The sequence below is a fragment of the Spermophilus citellus genome (genome assembly GCF_964194105.1).
Source record: "Spermophilus citellus genome assembly, chromosome: 15".
In the NCBI taxonomy this organism is placed as follows: Eukaryota; Metazoa; Chordata; class Mammalia; order Rodentia; family Sciuridae; genus Spermophilus; species Spermophilus citellus.
In genome coordinates, this window is record NC_138195.1 from 767,760 (window position 1) to 787,098 (window position 19,339).

General features: G+C 44.7%; 1 long non-coding RNA gene across 1 annotated transcript; it reads left to right on the forward strand.

Moving 5' to 3' along the window:
- Nucleotides 1-533: 533 nt before the first annotated feature.
- On the forward strand, nucleotides 534-18,053 carry LOC308634727. The gene is made up of 5 exons (XR_014019075.1): nucleotides 534-707; nucleotides 4,901-5,083; nucleotides 9,277-9,459; nucleotides 13,652-13,834; nucleotides 18,016-18,053. It is a non-coding gene; the product is annotated as an uncharacterized lncRNA (long non-coding RNA).
- Nucleotides 18,054-19,339: the final 1,286 nt, after the last annotated feature.

Sequence of the window (19,339 nt, forward strand, 5' to 3'; positions counted from 1 at the left end):
TTGTCTGTACCAAGGCCAGAGTCCTTCTTTCTTGGCACCTAGTGATGTGTGGATAGCCAAATGCCTTGAATGGTCTGAACAGGGGCCTTTCCTGAGAAAGAAGTGTTGGCTCATTGCTGGCTCCTGACAACTACACAGAGATAGCCAGGGAGACCAGAGCTGAGACAGGCCACTGCTGGGTAACATATTTTGACCCACCAGTCAGAGGACAGGGTGGATAGATGAAGACCAAATACAGGTGTGGTTTTGTGTGTCTTAGTGGGTGTGTGTTTCAATTTGTCATTTTGTCTCATGTTCTGAGAACATGAAGGAAAAACCTTTTGTTGTTGTTATTGTTGTTGTTGTTGTTGTTGGTTTGAAATGGACTGTTAACTAGTGAGTCTTTCTACGTCAGTGGATCCCACTGGGTTTGTGGTTAAACAGGGTGGAGAGAAGAATGCAGATGTGAATGTGTCCTGTGTAGTAGAAATCTTTGCAGGACTCCTCATGGCCAATTTATGAATGGACTGCTGCTTGCCTTGCAGATGGGCAACACCTACCATGATCCTAAGTTCCTGTATTCTTCCTGAATTTTGGCCAGTCTCTGAAGGGGTTCGTGGTTTTGTGTCCAAGATGTGTACCACCTTCAAGCTCTGTGACATGGCCATGGACTGGATTGCTGAAGGGAATGCCAAGCATCTCAGAAAACTCCAAAATTAGCATGACTGGTAAGGATCTCTCTGGAGAATCCCTGCTTGGATAGATAGCAACCCAAGTTGAAGGATTAGGAGCTCTCAGTGCCACAGTGTTCAATTAAAGAAAAGTTTTTCTCCAGGCTTCTTTCTTCCCTGTTGTTCTGTTCCCCTGAGTGTCAGGGAGGTCTTTGCCTTGGGGCACTCCTTTGGGGATCCTCAAGAAGACAGTTTCAAATGGAAATGAAGAGGCCTAATCTGTGCCTTTTAGGTAAAGTGCTTTGTAAAAGCTGTGTCTGAATCAGACTCCTGGCCCTCTTTGTGGCTGTGAATTACATTCTCAGCACCCCAGGAAACTCAAGAAAAATCCCATGTGTCCATCCAAATCTAAAAGGGGGAAAAAGAAGTGTAATATTGGATGAAGTCGACTTCTTGCCTTCCTCTGGTTAGGCTCCTGACCCCTCTGAAGTAAGAACAGGTATTCTCTGGGTCAAATGAGTTGTTGCAAACCCTCCAGTAACTAGCACACAGGTGTTTGGGTTTTTACATGACTCCAGTGCACATAAAGAATCTACCCCTGGCAGGCAGGAGGCCTCTAATTTGAGAAACAGAGCAGTATTCTCTAGAGGCTCGTTTTATCTATCTGTTTCTCAGGAAGGGTGTCCAGGCCACCATGACATTTGGCATATGATGGGCATGAGAGCTTACTTTGAACACCATCTTAGACTGCTCCCCCTATGCAAACCCCCAGCCAGAATGTTATGATGCGTGTCTGTATGGAAGAAGATGAGGGCCATGTGGGAGTGTTTTTGTTAGAATAGTGGTCTTTTGTGTGGTGGTTGGAAAAGATGACTGGGTCCACCTCAGCTTGAACTCTGGTGTGATGCCATTAGAGACTGAGTTCTGGAACTGATCTCAGAGAACACTTGCCATGAATTGTGTTGGGATTTGAGAAGGCCAGGCATCCGAGGAGCCTTTGGAAACTGAGACCTCGGCCGAGGGTTGCTTTCTCCACAGCACTGGGAATCTCAGCCAGGATTTCACATGATTTGGCTGTTCAAGCCTTTTAAGCTATACTTGAGAGCCAAAACTCACATGAACCTCATATTTTAGACCCTGATGGGCCTGGATTCCTGTGACCTATTGCCACTCCTTGAAAAGCCTTGCCTGCATGAGATCTCCAGAGCTTTTATTGAAAGGAGATTCCTCAACACTTAATGGCTCCTGAGTGAATCAAAACCCACGGTGCCAACTTCTTCACTCTTGAAATATGGCTAGGCCAATACCATGAGGTTTTTGAGAATCCCATGACCAGAAATCCCTGGAGAACCTTTAGATCTCCTGTTGCTCATCATGATGAACCAGCGAGGGCTGTTTTTGACTGAGTGGAATTCATGACCATGGTGAAGAACAGAGATGCCAGTGAGTAGGAGCCAGCAGGGAACTGGGCCGGGAGCAATGGAGTGCAGGTGTGTGATCCACCATCTGTGGTGGGCCCCTGGGGTTCTGTCATTGGCTTCCAAATGACCTGTGACTGACAAGGTGCAGCCAGCAGACCCTAAAATATAAAGGCACGTTGTTGTGGGGAGAGGATTGGGTGCGATGCTCAGAATCAAGTTGCTACGCTCAAGTGGGTAAGATATATGGGGTAGCAGCCCAGTTTGTGTTTTTTTTTTTTCCTTCAGACCCTGACTCACCCCACGTGACAGAGCTCCCTCCAGCACTGTGTCCCAGTTGACCTTTATGTATTTCAAAAACAAACACCAATTTTCCAGGGAAGCTGCAAGAAATGCCATTAAAACTGGAGGGTGAGCCGAAGGCTTCACAATCCACCCAGGGAGACATTCATACCCCAACGGCCACAGTTAGCTACAAAGAGAGGATTCAGCTCTGCTGCCTCCTGTTGGTACTGGAAAATATGAAACCATGTCCTCCTGTTCACAGAGACTGAGACCAAGCTTTCATGGTCTCACTACAAAAGAAGCTAAAGCACAAAGCTATATTTCTAGTGCACAAATGCCGGAGGCAGATAGTCAAGAAGTCATTAAGCCAGCAAAGTTCCATGTTTGTGGAAGGTTTACCCTGTCCCCTACTTTTGGGATCTCTTCTGCCACACCCAAGTTTGTGAGCTCCTCAGAATTTCCAATTCCAGATACGTATTCACAGAGTTTTTTTCCTCTTCTCCTCTCATTGTGTCTTATTTGGGGTGATAGTAATGTCAAGGCATGCTGGTGGATGACAGTGGAAGATTTTTATGTGGCACGTGTTCGCATACATAGTAGACTCATTTTCCCTTTTGCCCTTTGAAACATTGAATCTCTGACACTGACCCATAACCTACTAGACTCTGACTATTTATTGTAACATCCATAAAAATAATCCTAAAAGAATAGAAGTAGAGGCATTTGATAGGAGGCATGGTGTATACATGGACTTGCCTTTTGCTTCATCAGAGATACATATTATAAAACCTGTCACACATTTTTCTCCTTTTTTTTCTCCATGAATTTTCAAAAGGAACAAATATGTAACCTCCTGACTCCCTGTCTCTGTCGCTTGGGTCACAATGTATATGTTTGTATATATATACTCCTACTGCCATCACAGGTATATTTTGAGAGTACTCTCATTTTGGAAAATACGAATTTCATGAAGAGATCACTGCCCCCCCAGTACACTGAGGTAACTGAAAATTCAAACTGTGGTGAGCTTTATACTTCAACAAGTTTATACATGAAACAATGTAGAGGAAAATGAATATTTTGGGTATGTGAAGGATATATATCCCTTTATGAATTTCGATTGGCATAAGTACTACTACATTTTAATATATATTTATACATATACATACACACACACTATAATTTGCAAACATGAATTTTATGTGTCATATACTTATACTACCTTGATTCTTTCATGTCCACCATGTATTTCTCAGAAATATTCATTTTCCTGACATACATATTCATTTCTGAATACTCAAAATGGCCTTCAGTGAATATTCAAAAGTATATATCCAAATCAGGGGCCCAATGCCCTTGTGTGCTTCAGATCTTACCTAGTTATCTATTTTCATACTTACATTTCACCTTACATTCTAAAAAATATCCCAGTTGCCCAGTACCAGTATACATCCAGCAGCATGACTCCTATCCCAAATCGAACATGATATGACCCTTAACCACACTTTGTTCCCTCAATCTATTTTCACATAACAGCAGGTCCTGAGTTGCTCTTGCCATAGGGGTATGTAGGGAATCCTACAGCTGCTGAGAAGCTCAAAGGCAGATGCCGAAATGAAACCTGGAGCAAATGTAGGCAGCCAGTTAGGACCTGTGAGGTCTAACGTCATCCTCCATGGCCAACTACCCAGTCAGGATGAAGGGATGAGGCTGAGTCAGCCTCTGTCTTCTCAAGGCAGGGAAGATGGACACAATCAGGCCTGTGTGGATTGCTGATCCCGGGCTCCTAGGGTATATAGACCTTTGTGTCTTGTGAAAATGTCCCAGGAAGGTGGGGCAGCCTCCATCTCATGGGACCCATGGAAACAACTGTTAGGACAAAGTGGTTGCCAAGGCAGTGACCTCATTCACTTCCCTGAAGGAAGTGACCTCACCTCACTTCCTTGGTGATGGAACTCTCTGAACTTGGGATCCAGGAGGCGAGGCACCCAGAGGCAGTTCCAGTCCCAATGGGCTCACTTGTTTGTCTGTACCAAGGCCAGAGTCCTTCTTTCTTGGCACCTAGTGATGTGTGGATAGCCAAATGCCTTGAATGGTCTGAACAGGGGCCTTTCCTGAGAAAGAAGTGTTGGCTCATTGCTGGCTCCTGACAACTACACAGAGATAGCCAGGGAGACCAGAGCTGAGACAGGCCACTGCTGGGTAACATATTTTGACCCACCAGTCAGAGGACAGGGTGGATAGATGAAGACCAAATACAGGTGTGGTTTTGTGTGTCTTAGTGGGTGTGTGTTTCAATTTGTCATTTTGTCTCATGTTCTGAGAACATGAAGGAAAAACCTTTTGTTGTTGTTATTGTTGTTGTTGTTGTTGTTGGTTTGAAATGGACTGTTAACTAGTGAGTCTTTCTACGTCAGTGGATCCCACTGGGTTTGTGGTTAAACAGGGTGGAGAGAAGAATGCAGATGTGAATGTGTCCTGTGTAGTAGAAATCTTTGCAGGACTCCTCATGGCCAATTTATGAATGGACTGCTGCTTGCCTTGCAGATGGGCAACACCTACCATGATCCTAAGTTCCTGTATTCTTCCTGAATTTTGGCCAGTCTCTGAAGGGGTTCGTGGTTTTGTGTCCAAGATGTGTACCACCTTCAAGCTCTGTGACATGGCCATGGACTGGATTGCTGAAGGGAATGCCAAGCATCTCAGAAAACTCCAAAATTAGCATGACTGGTAAGGATCTCTCTGGAGAATCCCTGCTTGGATAGATAGCAACCCAAGTTGCAGGATTAGGAGCTCTCAGTGCCACAGTGTTCAATTAAAGAAAAGTTTTTCTCCAGGCTTCTTTCTTCCCTGTTGTTCTGTTCCCCTGAGTGTCAGGGAGGTCTTTGCCTTGGGGCACTCCTTTGGGGATCCTCAAGAAGACAGTTTCAAATGGAAATGAAGAGGCCTAATCTGTGCCTTTTAGGTAAAGTGCTTTGTAAAAGCTGTGTCTGAATCAGACTCCTGGCCCTCTTTGTGGCTGTGAATTACATTCTCAGCACCCCAGGAAACTCAAGAAAAATCCCATGTGTCCATCCAAATCTAAAAGGGGGAAAAAGAAGTGTAATATTGGATGAAGTCGACTTCTTGCCTTCCTCTGGTTAGGCTCCTGACCCCTCTGAAGTAAGAACAGGTATTCTCTGGGTCAAATGAGTTGTTGCAAACCCTCCAGTAACTAGCACACAGGTGTTTGGGTTTTTACATGACTCCAGTGCACATAAAGAATCTACCCCTGGCAGGCAGGAGGCCTCTAATTTGAGAAACAGAGCAGTATTCTCTAGAGGCTCGTTTTATCTATCTGTTTCTCAGGAAGGGTGTCCAGGCCACCATGACATTTGGCATATGATGGGCATGAGAGCTTACTTTGAACACCATCTTAGACTGCTCCCCCTATGCAAACCCCCAGCCAGAATGTTATGATGCGTGTCTGTATGGAAGAAGATGAGGGCCATGTGGGAGTGTTTTTGTTAGAATAGTGGTCTTTTGTGTGGTGGTTGGAAAAGATGACTGGGTCCACCTCAGCTTGAACTCTGGTGTGATGCCATTAGAGACTGAGTTCTGGAACTGATCTCAGAGAACACTTGCCATGAATTGTGTTGGGATTTGAGAAGGCCAGGCATCCGAGGAGCCTTTGGAAACTGAGACCTCGGCCGAGGGTTGCTTTCTCCACAGCACTGGGAATCTCAGCCAGGATTTCACATGATTTGGCTGTTCAAGCCTTTTAAGCTATACTTGAGAGCCAAAACTCACATGAACCTCATATTTTAGACCCTGATGGGCCTGGATTCCTGTGACCTATTGCCACTCCTTGAAAAGCCTTGCCTGCATGAGATCTCCAGAGCTTTTATTGAAAGGAGATTCCTCAACACTTAATGGCTCCTGAGTGAATCAAAACCCACGGTGCCAACTTCTTCACTCTTGAAATATGGCTAGGCCAATACCATGAGGTTTTTGAGAATCCCATGACCAGAAATCCCTGGAGAACCTTTAGATCTCCTGTTGCTCATCATGATGAACCAGCGAGGGCTGTTTTTGACTGAGTGGAATTCATGACCATGGTGAAGAACAGAGATGCCAGTGAGTAGGAGCCAGCAGGGAACTGGGCCGGGAGCAATGGAGTGCAGGTGTGTGATCCACCATCTGTGGTGGGCCCCTGGGGTTCTGTCATTGGCTTCCAAATGACCTGTGACTGACAAGGTGCAGCCAGCAGACCCTAAAATATAAAGGCACGTTGTTGTGGGGAGAGGATTGGGTGCGATGCTCAGAATCAAGTTGCTACGCTCAAGTGGGTAAGATATATGGGGTAGCAGCCCAGTTTGTGTTTTTTTTTTTTCCTTCAGACCCTGACTCACCCCACGTGACAGAGCTCCCTCCAGCACTGTGTCCCAGTTGACCTTTATGTATTTCAAAAACAAACACCAATTTTCCAGGGAAGCTGCAAGAAATGCCATTAAAACTGGAGGGTGAGCCGAAGGCTTCACAATCCACCCAGGGAGACATTCATACCCCAACGGCCACAGTTAGCTACAAAGAGAGGATTCAGCTCTGCTGCCTCCTGTTGGTACTGGAAAATATGAAACCATGTCCTCCTGTTCACAGAGACTGAGACCAAGCTTTCATGGTCTCACTACAAAAGAAGCTAAAGCACAAAGCTATATTTCTAGTGCACAAATGCCGGAGGCAGATAGTCAAGAAGTCATTAAGCCAGCAAAGTTCCATGTTTGTGGAAGGTTTACCCTGTCCCCTACTTTTGGGATCTCTTCTGCCACACCCAAGTTTGTGAGCTCCTCAGAATTTCCAATTCCAGATACGTATTCACAGAGTTTTTTTCCTCTTCTCCTCTCATTGTGTCTTATTTGGGGTGATAGTAATGTCAAGGCATGCTGGTGGATGACAGTGGAAGATTTTTATGTGGCACGTGTTCGCATACATAGTAGACTCATTTTCCCTTTTGCCCTTTGAAACATTGAATCTCTGACACTGACCCATAACCTACTAGACTCTGACTATTTATTGTAACATCCATAAAAATAATCCTAAAAGAATAGAAGTAGAGGCATTTGATAGGAGGCATGGTGTATACATGGACTTGCCTTTTGCTTCATCAGAGATACATATTATAAAACCTGTCACACATTTTTCTCCTTTTTTTTCTCCATGAATTTTCAAAAGGAACAAATATGTAACCTCCTGACTCCCTGTCTCTGTCGCTTGGGTCACAATGTATATGTTTGTATATATATACTCCTACTGCCATCACAGGTATATTTTGAGAGTACTCTCATTTTGGAAAATACGAATTTCATGAAGAGATCACTGCCCCCCCAGTACACTGAGGTAACTGAAAATTCAAACTGTGGTGAGCTTTATACTTCAACAAGTTTATACATGAAACAATGTAGAGGAAAATGAATATTTTGGGTATGTGAAGGATATATATCCCTTTATGAATTTCGATTGGCATAAGTACTACTACATTTTAATATATATTTATACATATACATACACACACACTATAATTTGCAAACATGAATTTTATGTGTCATATACTTATACTACCTTGATTCTTTCATGTCCACCATGTATTTCTCAGAAATATTCATTTTCCTGACATACATATTCATTTCTGAATACTCAAAATGGCCTTCAGTGAATATTCAAAAGTATATATCCAAATCAGGGGCCCAATGCCCTTGTGTGCTTCAGATCTTACCTAGTTATCTATTTTCATACTTACATTTCACCTTACATTCTAAAAAATATCCCAGTTGCCCAGTACCAGTATACATCCAGCAGCATGACTCCTATCCCAAATCGAACATGATATGACCCTTAACCACACTTTGTTCCCTCAATCTATTTTCACATAACAGCAGGTCCTGAGTTGCTCTTGCCATAGGGGTATGTAGGGAATCCTACAGCTGCTGAGAAGCTCAAAGGCAGATGCCGAAATGAAACCTGGAGCAAATGTAGGCAGCCAGTTAGGACCTGTGAGGTCTAACGTCATCCTCCATGGCCAACTACCCAGTCAGGATGAAGGGATGAGGCTGAGTCAGCCTCTGTCTTCTCAAGGCAGGGAAGATGGACACAATCAGGCCTGTGTGGATTGCTGATCCCGGGCTCCTAGGGTATATAGACCTTTGTGTCTTGTGAAAATGTCCCAGGAAGGTGGGGCAGCCTCCATCTCATGGGACCCATGGAAACAACTGTTAGGACAAAGTGGTTGCCAAGGCAGTGACCTCATTCACTTCCCTGAAGGAAGTGACCTCACCTCACTTCCTTGGTGATGGAACTCTCTGAACTTGGGATCCAGGAGGCGAGGCACCCAGAGGCAGTTCCAGTCCCAATGGGCTCACTTGTTTGTCTGTACCAAGGCCAGAGTCCTTCTTTCTTGGCACCTAGTGATGTGTGGATAGCCAAATGCCTTGAATGGTCTGAACAGGGGCCTTTCCTGAGAAAGAAGTGTTGGCTCATTGCTGGCTCCTGACAACTACACAGAGATAGCCAGGGAGACCAGAGCTGAGACAGGCCACTGCTGGGTAACATATTTTGACCCACCAGTCAGAGGACAGGGTGGATAGATGAAGACCAAATACAGGTGTGGTTTTGTGTGTCTTAGTGGGTGTGTGTTTCAATTTGTCATTTTGTCTCATGTTCTGAGAACATGAAGGAAAAACCTTTTGTTGTTGTTATTGTTGTTGTTGTTGTTGTTGGTTTGAAATGGACTGTTAACTAGTGAGTCTTTCTACGTCAGTGGATCCCACTGGGTTTGTGGTTAAACAGGGTGGAGAGAAGAATGCAGATGTGAATGTGTCCTGTGTAGTAGAAATCTTTGCAGGACTCCTCATGGCCAATTTATGAATGGACTGCTGCTTGCCTTGCAGATGGGCAACACCTACCATGATCCTAAGTTCCTGTATTCTTCCTGAATTTTGGCCAGTCTCTGAAGGGGTTCGTGGTTTTGTGTCCAAGATGTGTACCACCTTCAAGCTCTGTGACATGGCCATGGACTGGATTGCTGAAGGGAATGCCAAGCATCTCAGAAAACTCCAAAATTAGCATGACTGGTAAGGATCTCTCTGGAGAATCCCTGCTTGGATAGATAGCAACCCAAGTTGCAGGATTAGGAGCTCTCAGTGCCACAGTGTTCAATTAAAGAAAAGTTTTTCTCCAGGCTTCTTTCTTCCCTGTTGTTCTGTTCCCCTGAGTGTCAGGGAGGTCTTTGCCTTGGGGCACTCCTTTGGGGATCCTCAAGAAGACAGTTTCAAATGGAAATGAAGAGGCCTAATCTGTGCCTTTTAGGTAAAGTGCTTTGTAAAAGCTGTGTCTGAATCAGACTCCTGGCCCTCTTTGTGGCTGTGAATTACATTCTCAGCACCCCAGGAAACTCAAGAAAAATCCCATGTGTCCATCCAAATCTAAAAGGGGGAAAAAGAAGTGTAATATTGGATGAAGTCGACTTCTTGCCTTCCTCTGGTTAGGCTCCTGACCCCTCTGAAGTAAGAACAGGTATTCTCTGGGTCAAATGAGTTGTTGCAAACCCTCCAGTAACTAGCACACAGGTGTTTGGGTTTTTACATGACTCCAGTGCACATAAAGAATCTACCCCTGGCAGGCAGGAGGCCTCTAATTTGAGAAACAGAGCAGTATTCTCTAGAGGCTCGTTTTATCTATCTGTTTCTCAGGAAGGGTGTCCAGGCCACCATGACATTTGGCATATGATGGGCATGAGAGCTTACTTTGAACACCATCTTAGACTGCTCCCCCTATGCAAACCCCCAGCCAGAATGTTATGATGCGTGTCTGTATGGAAGAAGATGAGGGCCATGTGGGAGTGTTTTTGTTAGAATAGTGGTCTTTTGTGTGGTGGTTGGAAAAGATGACTGGGTCCACCTCAGCTTGAACTCTGGTGTGATGCCATTAGAGACTGAGTTCTGGAACTGATCTCAGAGAACACTTGCCATGAATTGTGTTGGGATTTGAGAAGGCCAGGCATCCGAGGAGCCTTTGGAAACTGAGACCTCGGCCGAGGGTTGCTTTCTCCACAGCACTGGGAATCTCAGCCAGGATTTCACATGATTTGGCTGTTCAAGCCTTTTAAGCTATACTTGAGAGCCAAAACTCACATGAACCTCATATTTTAGACCCTGATGGGCCTGGATTCCTGTGACCTATTGCCACTCCTTGAAAAGCCTTGCCTGCATGAGATCTCCAGAGCTTTTATTGAAAGGAGATTCCTCAACACTTAATGGCTCCTGAGTGAATCAAAACCCACGGTGCCAACTTCTTCACTCTTGAAATATGGCTAGGCCAATACCATGAGGTTTTTGAGAATCCCATGACCAGAAATCCCTGGAGAACCTTTAGATCTCCTGTTGCTCATCATGATGAACCAGCGAGGGCTGTTTTTGACTGAGTGGAATTCATGACCATGGTGAAGAACAGAGATGCCAGTGAGTAGGAGCCAGCAGGGAACTGGGCCGGGAGCAATGGAGTGCAGGTGTGTGATCCACCATCTGTGGTGGGCCCCTGGGGTTCTGTCATTGGCTTCCAAATGACCTGTGACTGACAAGGTGCAGCCAGCAGACCCTAAAATATAAAGGCACGTTGTTGTGGGGAGAGGATTGGGTGCGATGCTCAGAATCAAGTTGCTACGCTCAAGTGGGTAAGATATATGGGGTAGCAGCCCAGTTCGTGTTTTTTTTTTTCCTTCAGACCCTGACTCACCCCACGTGACAGAGCTCCCTCCAGCACTGTGTCCCAGTTGACCTTTATGTATTTCAAAAACAAACACCAATTTTCCAGGGAAGCTGCAAGAAATGCCATTAAAACTGGAGGGTGAGCCGAAGGCTTCACAATCCACCCAGGGAGACATTCATACCCCAACGGCCACAGTTAGCTACAAAGAGAGGATTCAGCTCTGCTGCCTCCTGTTGGTACTGGAAAATATGAAACCATGTCCTCCTGTTCACAGAGACTGAGACCAAGCTTTCATGGTCTCACTACAAAAGAAGCTAAAGCACAAAGCTATATTTCTAGTGCACAAATGCCGGAGGCAGATAGTCAAGAAGTCATTAAGCCAGCAAAGTTCCATGTTTGTGGAAGGTTTACCCTGTCCCCTACTTTTGGGATCTCTTCTGCCACACCCAAGTTTGTGAGCTCCTCAGAATTTCCAATTCCAGATACGTATTCACAGAGTTTTTTTCCTCTTCTCCTCTCATTGTGTCTTATTTGGGGTGATAGTAATGTCAAGGCATGCTGGTGGATGACAGTGGAAGATTTTTATGTGGCACGTGTTCGCATACATAGTAGACTCATTTTCCCTTTTGCCCTTTGAAACATTGAATCTCTGACACTGACCCATAACCTACTAGACTCTGACTATTTATTGTAACATCCATAAAAATAATCCTAAAAGAATAGAAGTAGAGGCATTTGATAGGAGGCATGGTGTATACATGGACTTGCCTTTTGCTTCATCAGAGATACATATTATAAAACCTGTCACACATTTTTCTCCTTTTTTTTCTCCATGAATTTTCAAAAGGAACAAATATGTAACCTCCTGACTCCCTGTCTCTGTCGCTTGGGTCACAATGTATATGTTTGTATATATATACTCCTACTGCCATCACAGGTATATTTTGAGAGTACTCTCATTTTGGAAAATACGAATTTCATGAAGAGATCACTGCCCCCCCAGTACACTGAGGTAACTGAAAATTCAAACTGTGGTGAGCTTTATACTTCAACAAGTTTATACATGAAACAATGTAGAGGAAAATGAATATTTTGGGTATGTGAAGGATATATATCCCTTTATGAATTTCGATTGGCATAAGTACTACTACATTTTAATATATATTTATACATATACATACACACACACTATAATTTGCAAACATGAATTTTATGTGTCATATACTTATACTACCTTGATTCTTTCATGTCCACCATGTATTTCTCAGAAATATTCATTTTCCTGACATACATATTCATTTCTGAATACTCAAAATGGCCTTCAGTGAATATTCAAAAGTATATATCCAAATCAGGGGCCCAATGCCCTTGTGTGCTTCAGATCTTACCTAGTTATCTATTTTCATACTTACATTTCACCTTACATTCTAAAAAATATCCCAGTTGCCCAGTACCAGTATACATCCAGCAGCATGACTCCTATCCCAAATCGAACATGATATGACCCTTAACCACACTTTGTTCCCTCAATCTATTTTCACATAACAGCAGGTCCTGAGTTGCTCTTGCCATAGGGGTATGTAGGGAATCCTACAGCTGCTGAGAAGCTCAAAGGCAGATGCCGAAATGAAACCTGGAGCAAATGTAGGCAGCCAGTTAGGACCTGTGAGGTCTAACGTCATCCTCCATGGCCAACTACCCAGTCAGGATGAAGGGATGAGGCTGAGTCAGCCTCTGTCTTCTCAAGGCAGGGAAGATGGACACAATCAGGCCTGTGTGGATTGCTGATCCCGGGCTCCTAGGGTATATAGACCTTTGTGTCTTGTGAAAATGTCCCAGGAAGGTGGGGCAGCCTCCATCTCATGGGACCCATGGAAACAACTGTTAGGACAAAGTGGTTGCCAAGGCAGTGACCTCATTCACTTCCCTGAAGGAAGTGACCTCACCTCACTTCCTTGGTGATGGAACTCTCTGAACTTGGGATCCAGGAGGCGAGGCACCCAGAGGCAGTTCCAGTCCCAATGGGCTCACTTGTTTGTCTGTACCAAGGCCAGAGTCCTTCTTTCTTGGCACCTAGTGATGTGTGGATAGCCAAATGCCTTGAATGGTCTGAACAGGGGCCTTTCCTGAGAAAGAAGTGTTGGCTCATTGCTGGCTCCTGACAACTACACAGAGATAGCCAGGGAGACCAGAGCTGAGACAGGCCACTGCTGGGTAACATATTTTGACCCACCAGTCAGAGGACAGGGTGGATAGATGAAGACCAAATACAGGTGTGGTTTTGTGTGTCTTAGTGGGTGTGTGTTTCAATTTGTCATTTTGTCTCATGTTCTGAGAACATGAAGGAAAAACCTTTTGTTGTTGTTATTGTTGTTGTTGTTGTTGTTGGTTTGAAATGGACTGTTAACTAGTGAGTCTTTCTACGTCAGTGGATCCCACTGGGTTTGTGGTTAAACAGGGTGGAGAGAAGAATGCAGATGTGAATGTGTCCTGTGTAGTAGAAATCTTTGCAGGACTCCTCATGGCCAATTTATGAATGGACTGCTGCTTGCCTTGCAGATGGGCAACACCTACCATGATCCTAAGTTCCTGTATTCTTCCTGAATTTTGGCCAGTCTCTGAAGGGGTTCGTGGTTTTGTGTCCAAGATGTGTACCACCTTCAAGCTCTGTGACATGGCCATGGACTGGATTGCTGAAGGGAATGCCAAGCATCTCAGAAAACTCCAAAATTAGCATGACTGGTAAGGATCTCTCTGGAGAATCCCTGCTTGGATAGATAGCAACCCAAGTTGCAGGATTAGGAGCTCTCAGTGCCACAGTGTTCAATTAAAGAAAAGTTTTTCTCCAGGCTTCTTTCTTCCCTGTTGTTCTGTTCCCCTGAGTGTCAGGGAGGTCTTTGCCTTGGGGCACTCCTTTGGGGATCCTCAAGAAGACAGTTTCAAATGGAAATGAAGAGGCCTAATCTGTGCCTTTTAGGTAAAGTGCTTTGTAAAAGCTGTGTCTGAATCAGACTCCTGGCCCTCTTTGTGGCTGTGAATTACATTCTCAGCACCCCAGGAAACTCAAGAAAAATCCCATGTGTCCATCCAAATCTAAAAGGGGGAAAAAGAAGTGTAATATTGGATGAAGTCGACTTCTTGCCTTCCTCTGGTTAGGCTCCTGACCCCTCTGAAGTAAGAACAGGTATTCTCTGGGTCAAATGAGTTGTTGCAAACCCTCCAGTAACTAGCACACAGGTGTTTGGGTTTTTACATGACTCCAGTGCACATAAAGAATCTACCCCTGGCAGGCAGGAGGCCTCTAATTTGAGAAACAGAGCAGTATTCTCTAGAGGCTCGTTTTATCTATCTGTTTCTCAGGAAGGGTGTCCAGGCCACCATGACATTTGGCATATGATGGGCATGAGAGCTTACTTTGAACACCATCTTAGACTGCTCCCCCTATGCAAACCCCCAGCCAGAATGTTATGATGCGTGTCTGTATGGAAGAAGATGAGGGCCATGTGGGAGTGTTTTTGTTAGAATAGTGGTCTTTTGTGTGGTGGTTGGAAAAGATGACTGGGTCCACCTCAGCTTGAACTCTGGTGTGATGCCATTAGAGACTGAGTTCTGGAACTGATCTCAGAGAACACTTGCCATGAATTGTGTTGGGATTTGAGAAGGCCAGGCATCCGAGGAGCCTTTGGAAACTGAGACCTCGGCCGAGGGTTGCTTTCTCCACAGCACTGGGAATCTCAGCCAGGATTTCACATGATTTGGCTGTTCAAGCCTTTTAAGCTATACTTGAGAGCCAAAACTCACATGAACCTCATATTTTAGACCCTGATGGGCCTGGATTCCTGTGACCTATTGCCACTCCTTGAAAAGCCTTGCCTGCATGAGATCTCCAGAGCTTTTATTGAAAGGAGATTCCTCAACACTTAATGGCTCCTGAGTGAATCAAAACCCACGGTGCCAACTTCTTCACTCTTGAAATATGGCTAGGCCAATACCATGAGGTTTTTGAGAATCCCATGACCAGAAATCCCTGGAGAACCTTTAGATCTCCTGTTGCTCATCATGATGAACCAGCGAGGGCTGTTTTTGACTGAGTGGAATTCATGACCATGGTGAAGAACAGAGATGCCAGTGAGTAGGAGCCAGCAGGGAACTGGGCCGGGAGCAATGGAGTGCAGGTGTGTGATCCACCATCTGTGGTGGGCCCCTGGGGTTCTGTCATTGGCTTCCAAATGACCTGTGACTGACAAGGTGTAGCCAGCAGACCCTAAAATATAAAGGCACGTTGTTGTGGGGAGAGGATTGGGTGCGATGCTCAGAATCAAGTTGCTACGCTCAAGTGGGTAAGATATATGGGGTAGCAGCCCAGTTCGTGTTTTTTTTTTCCTTCAGACCCTGACTCACCCCACGTGACAGAGCTCCCTCCAGCACTGTGTCCCAGTTGACCTTTATGTATTTCAAAAACAAACACCAATTTTCCAGGGAAGCTGCAAGAAATGCCATTAAAACTGGAGGGTGAGCCGAAGGCTTCACAATCCACCCAGGGAGACATTCATACCCCAACGGCCACAGTTAGCTACAAAGAGAGGATTCAGCTCTGCTGCCTCCTGTTGGTACTGGAAAATATGAAACCATGTCCTCCTGTTCACAGAGACTGAGACCAAGCTTTCATGGTCTCACTACAAAAGAAGCTAAAGCACAAAGCTATATTTCTAGTGCACAAATGCCGGAGGCAGATAGTCAAGAAGTCATTAAGCCAGCAAAGTTCCATGTTTGTGGAAGGTTTACCCTGTCCCCTACTTTTGGGATCTCTTCTGCCACACCCAAGTTTGTGAGCTCCTCAGAATTTCCAATTCCAGATACGTATTCACAGAGTTTTTTCCTCTTCTCCTCTCATTGTGTCTTATTTGGGGTGATAGTAATGTCAAGGCATGCTGGTGGATGACAGTGGAAGATTTTTATGTGGCACGTGTTCGCATACATAGTAGACTCATTTTCCCTTTTGCCCTTTGAAACATTGAATCTCTGACACTGACCCATAACCTACTAGACTCTGACTATTTATTGTAACATCCATAAAAATAATCCTAAAAGAATAGAAGTAGAGGCATTTGATAGGAGGCATGGTGTATACATGGACTTGCCTTTTGCTTCATCAGAGATACATATTATAAAACCTGTCACACATTTTTCTCCTTTTTTTTCTCCATGAATTTTCAAAAGGAACAAATATGTAACCTCCTGACTCCCTGTCTCTGTCGCTTGGGTCACAATGTATATGTTTGTATATATATACTCCTACTGCCATCACAGGTATATTTTGAGAGTACTCTCATTTTGGAAAATACGAATTTCATGAAGAGATCACTGCCCCCCCAGTACACTGAGGTAACTGAAAATTCAAACTGTGGTGAGCTTTATACTTCAACAAGTTTATACATGAAACAATGTAGAGGAAAATGAATATTTTGGGTATGTGAAGGATATATATCCCTTTATGAATTTCGATTGGCATAAGTACTACTACATTTTAATATATATTTATACATATACATACACACACAGTATAATTTGCAAACATGAATTTTATGTGTCATATACTTATACTACCTTGATTCTTTCATGTCCACCATGTATTTCTCAGAAATATTCATTTTCCTGACATACATATTCATTTCTGAATACTCAAAATGGCCTTCAGTGAATATTCAAAAGTATATATCCAAATCAGGGGCCCAACGCCCTTGTGTGCTTCAGATCTTACCTTGTTATCTATTTTCATACTTACATTTCACCTTACATTCTAAAAAATATCCCAGTTGCCCAGTACCTGTATACATCCAGCAGCATGACTCCTATCCCAAATCGAACATGATATGACCCTTAACCACACTCTGTTCCCTCAATCTATTTTCACATAACAGCAGGTCCTGAGTTGCTCTTGCCATACGGGTATGTAGGGATTCCTACAGCTGCTGAGAAGCTCAAAGGCAGATGCCAAAATGATCCCTGGAGCAAATGTAGGCAGCCAGTTCAGACCTGTGTGGTCTAACGTCATCTTTCATGGCCAACTACCCAGTCAGGATAAAGGGATGAGGCTGAGTCGGCCTCTCTCTTCTCCAGGCAGGGAAGATGGACACAATCAGGCCTGTGTGGATTGCTGATCCTGGGCTCCTAGGGTATATAAACCTGTGTGTCTTGTGAAAATGTCACAGCAAGGTGGGGCAGCCTCCATCTCATGGGACCCATGGAAACAACTGTTAGGACAAAGTGGTTGCCAAGGCAGTGACCTCATTCACTTCCCTGAAGGAAGTGACCTCACCTCACTTCCTTGGTGATGGAACTCTCTGAACTTGGGATCCAGGAGTTGAGGCACCCAGAGGCAGTTCCAGTCCCAATGGGCTCACTTGTTTGTCTGTACCAAGGCCAGAGTCCTTCTTTCTTGGCACCTAGTGATGTGTGGATAGCCAAATGCCTTGAATGGTCTGAACAGGGGCCTTTCCTGAGAAAGAAGTGTTGGCTCATTGCTGGCTCCTGACAACTACACAGAGATGGCCAGGGAGACCAGAGCTGAGACAGGACAGGCCACTGCTGGGTAACATATTTTGACCCACCAGTCAGAGGACAGGGTGGATAGATGAAGACCAAATACAGGTGTGGTTTTGTGTGGGTGTGTGTTTCAATTTGTTGTTTTGTCTCATGCTCTGAGAACATGAAGGGAAATCCTTTTGTTGTTGTTGTTGTTGTCGTTGTTGAATTGAAATGGACTGTTAACTAGTGAGTCTTTCTATATCAGTGGATCCCACTGGGTTTGTGGTTAAAGGGAGTAGAGAGAAGAATGCAGCCATGAATGTGTCCTGTGTAGTGTAAATCTTTGCAGGACTCCTCATGGCCAATTTATGAATGGACTGCTGCTTGCCTTGCAGATGGGCAACACCTACCATGATCCTAAGTTCCTGTATTCGTCCTGAATTTTGGCCAGTCTCTGAAGGGGTTCGTGGTTTTGTGTCCAAGATGTGTACCACCTTCAAGCTCTGTGACATGGCCATGGACTGGATTGCTGAAGGGAATGCCAAGCATCTCAGAAAACTCCAAAATTAGCATGACTGGTAAGGATCTCTCTGGAGAATCCCTGCTTGGATAGATAGCAACCCAAGTTGCAGGATTAGGAGCTCTCAGTGCCACAGTGTTCAATTAAAGAAAAGTTTTTCTCCAGGCTTCTTTCTTCCCTGTTGTTCTGTTCCCCTGAGTGTCAGGGTGGTATTTGCCTTGGGGCACTCCTTTGGGGATCCTCAAGAAGACAGTTTCAAATGGAAATGAAGAGGCCTAATCTGTGCCTTTTAGGTAAAGTGCTTTGTAAAAGCTGTGTCTGAATCAGACTCCTGGCCCTCTTTGTGGCTGTGAATTACATTCTCAGCACCCCAGGAAACTCAAGAAAAATCCCATGTGTCCATCCAAATCTAAAAGGGGGAAAAAGAAGTGTAATATTGGATGAAGTCGACTTCTTGCCTTCCTCTGGTTAGGCTCCTGACCCCTCTGAAGTAAGAACAGGTATTCTCTGGGTCAAATGAGTTGTTGCAAACCCTCCAGTAACTAGCACACAGGTGTTTGGGTTTTTACATGACACCAGTGCACATAAAGAATCTACCCCTGGCAGGCAGGAGGCCTCTAATTTGAGAAACAGAGCAGTATTCTCTAGAGGCTCGTTTTATCTATCTGTTTCTCAGGAAGGGTGTCCAGGCCACCATGACATTTGGCATATGATGGGCATGAGAGCTTACTTTGAACACCATCTTAGACTGCTCCCCCTATGCAAACCCCCAGCCAGAATGTTATGATGCGTGTCTGTATGGAAGAAGATGAGGGCCATGTGGGAGTGTTTTTGTTAGAATAGTGGTCTTTTGTGTGGTGGTTGGAAAAGATGACTGGGTCCACCTCAGCTTGAACTCTGGTGTGATGCCATTAGAGACTGAGTTCTGGAACTGATCTCAGAGAACACTTGCCATGAATTGTGTTGGGATTTGAGAAGGCCAGGCATCCGAGGAGCCTTTGGAAACTGAGACCTCGGCCGAGGGTTGCTTTCTCCACAGCACTGGGAATCTCAGCCAGGATTTCACATGATTTGGCTGTTCAAGCCTTTTAAGCTATACTTGAGAGCCAAAACTCACATGAACCTCATATTTTAGACCCTGATGGGCCTGGATTCCTGTGACCTATTGCCACTCCTTGAAAAGCCTTGCCTGCATGAGA